A 3,363-nucleotide genomic window follows, 5' to 3' on the forward strand; every position below is an offset into this window, starting at 1 on the left:
ATTGTATTCATTTAGGATGTTAAATGCTTCTTTTAAGATCCCTGAGATGATCTTCATCTTTCATTGACTTCACCACCATGTCATTGATATAGACTTCCAAGCTGTCCCCCAACTTGTCTCTGAACATCCGATTCACCAATCTTTGAAATGTGGCAACTTCATTTTTAAGACCAAAAGGCATTGCAGTGTAACAATATATACATGTTTGCGTTACGAATGTTGTATCTTCTTGGTCGGATGGTTCCATATGGATTTATTGGAATCCTGATGAAGCATCCATGAAGGTTAATAGTTCATGGCCAACCGTCGAGTCTATCGTAGAGTCAATATGCGGTGGAGGAAAAGGATCCTTAGAACAAGCCTTGTTAAGATCCGTGTAGTCTACACATACTCGCCATTTGGCATTTTTCTTTCCTACGACAACCACGTTAGCCAGTCATCTAGGGAACTTCACTTCCTTGATCATTCCCATCTTGAGGAGCCTCTCTACTTCTTCTTGGATGATCTGATTCCTTGGTTGTAAAACTGTGGGCATTTTTCCTGGGATTTCTTGAATTCCACCTTCATCCTCTCCAATTATTTGAGTAGTGCTCTATTCTCCTCCTGCTATTAGGTCACATGTTGTGTCATTTTCCTCATCATATCGAAGAGTTCTACAGTAGTGATGGAGGCAGTCGGATCCTGGAGTCCTAAAGTTCCCAAACTTCCTTGGTTAGTGACCGAAGGGGTGCTTTTCTTGGAAGTGTCATGTGTTTTCCTCTGAGTAGGGGGCCCACTCGGAGGAGGTGGTAGGTTTTTGGTTAGAATGGAAGGAATAGAGGACAAAGAGTAGATTGGTTGTGTAGACATGAATTTTATTTTTGAGGATTTTGAACACCACGACCCCACAGTGGGCGCCAAATTGTTTTGGTCAAAAATTATACAGGTACTAATCAACCAAATTGAATGAGAGGTTGTGATGTTCGAATTGTGCAATAGCAAATGATAAGAGAGAGTGAAATAGTGGTTTACAAGGAAATCCATTATCCTTGCTAGGATCTCCGACACAAAACCTTGGGAGGTGAGAATGATCACCTGCCTTGATGGTTTTGTTAATGTAAAATGATAATTACAAAGAATATTTTATTAAGAACAAGTGAATGATTTCGTGGAGTAGGCTCATAGAAATACAGTGCGTTATCTGTGAGACACAAGTGTCAATTTTTAGTCTAAACTGGCCAACAAGATGTCCGATATTTTCGAGATCCTCTATGACTAGCTTCACATACATTATTTGACCAAGTATTCCGAGTCTTAAGCACTATTGAGATGATTCTTTGTTAAGAATTGGTCTTCCCTTGACTATTTCTGCACATGTAGTCGTTATAAACAAAATATAACTCTTATGAATTGTTAATAAAAATAATAATGGTGATAACCAGGATCCTAAGGTAATTGAGCATCCTAGATATTTGAGGATCCTGAATATTTGAGGATCTTAGCCCAAACAAAGATCAACAAATTTCATGATCAAAAGGAAGAAACAAAAGAACATGATGTATAAATAAGGCAGTGAAACTATCTAGCTCTTTATAACGATGCTCTTTGAGTGCTTTGTCGTCCATTTTCATTAGTTCATGAAGATGATTAAAGTGACATTTTTTTAAAGAACCATCATGATTTCCCTGAATCATTCCAATTGAATATTAACTCAATCTTCAAAAGTTGAAAAAAGAAATAAACCAAAACTATATATTTTCACATATATACATTATAAAGCTAAATATAAGAAAATGTAAGTGAACTTAACTATTGGATTACAACACTTACTTACTACAAAAAGACCTTCAAAATTGATGTAGATAACAAAACCCGTTACTTCCCCCAATGTACCATCAACATTCTTATAATTTCCAAAAAAAAAAAAACAAATGTAGACATAAAAAAGAACTGGTTATCAAGTTTGAAGTTGTATGCCAAAGTAAAGGTCCTAATGTATTTTCCGCATAAAAATCACATAAATATGTTATTGATCATAAATAAAAAGTAAATTAACTTCAGTACCAACTTAGAATATAACCAAGTTTAAAAAATAAGCATTGCAAACCAGAAATTATTTCTTACTTAAGCTCTCGGGTTTCTTGAGAGGCCACCAATACTAGAAATAAACTTCAAGCTGTGGAAGATAATCACCAATTTTTCATTAAAATAGTCAGTTAAGGAAGCTTCTTCGTATAACAGAAGCTTAGGTGGACCACCTTGATAAGTCGTATTAGATTCTACTGCTATGCATATAACATGTGAGAATTGAACTGAACCATTTAATAACAATGGGAAAAAAAAGAAAATAAGACAAGGTAAATTAGTATTAGAGAGAAACATAAACTTACCAATTTATAGCTACCTCCATTACTAAACATTAAAATAAAGTAATATTACACTAAGAATGACTTATGAAGAAAAATAAATAACTTACAATACAACAATTAACTATAAATATCTTCATTTATAGAGTTGTATAGTTGGATGCAAGATTGGAAAAATAATATTTGGGTGTAACGATAAATTTGGTCTTTTTAAGGAAGAAATAAATACTTTAATTTCAATTCTTCTCTAGGAATGATGAAATCCTTTGAATGCAGAATTTGGTGAATTTGATGGAATCCAATTCAATCCATTTTATCAACCAAATGTGTAACTGAAGCAATCTCCCATTCTAAATCCTTAAAATTTATATAGCCTTAAAATCAAATGGTTTTTCTTTTCCAAAAAGAACCTCATCCACATCCTCTTTGTTCAATAAATAGTCGAGATGCTTGACCAAGAGAAGCATTAGACATGCATCAAGATGAGAACCTCACTCAAGACCTCTCCAAAGGTCTGAAAGGATAGATAATCTCTAACAACTCAAAACATGCATCAAGATGAGGACTTTTAGGACAAGAATGGTGTCAAAGCTTCACAACACATAGATCTACATAATATGGATGTCAAGCAAGAAGCTTTATACCTCAAATAGGCTCCAAAGGATGATGTCTTCCAAGATCTATAAGCTCCAGCCGTTCCTCTCCTTCTTTGACAACTTCTCCTTTCTTCCTTTATGCTCTCCTTTACTAATCCAAGCTTTCCAAGACCAAACACACCCAACCAAGGAGGTGGGACGGCTATCTTAGGGTTTCTGAGGTTAAGAGAGTGATTATATAGGCTAAGGAGGAAGCCTTTATGTTCTTTATATAGTGGTTTCCTTAAAATTAAGGTTTTGGGGATTCTGAGAGTACGCTGGGTGTACCTCTAGTACGCTGGGCGTACTCACCCAAACACCCGTGTTCTTTACTCCACTACGTTGGGCGTACGTCCAGCTTACGGTGGGCGTACGTCCAGCTT

This window comes from Lactuca saligna, chromosome 8 (assembly GCF_052625555.1).
Source record: "Lactuca saligna cultivar CGN05327 chromosome 8, ASM5262555v1, whole genome shotgun sequence".
Classification (NCBI taxonomy): domain Eukaryota; kingdom Viridiplantae; phylum Streptophyta; class Magnoliopsida; order Asterales; family Asteraceae; genus Lactuca; species Lactuca saligna.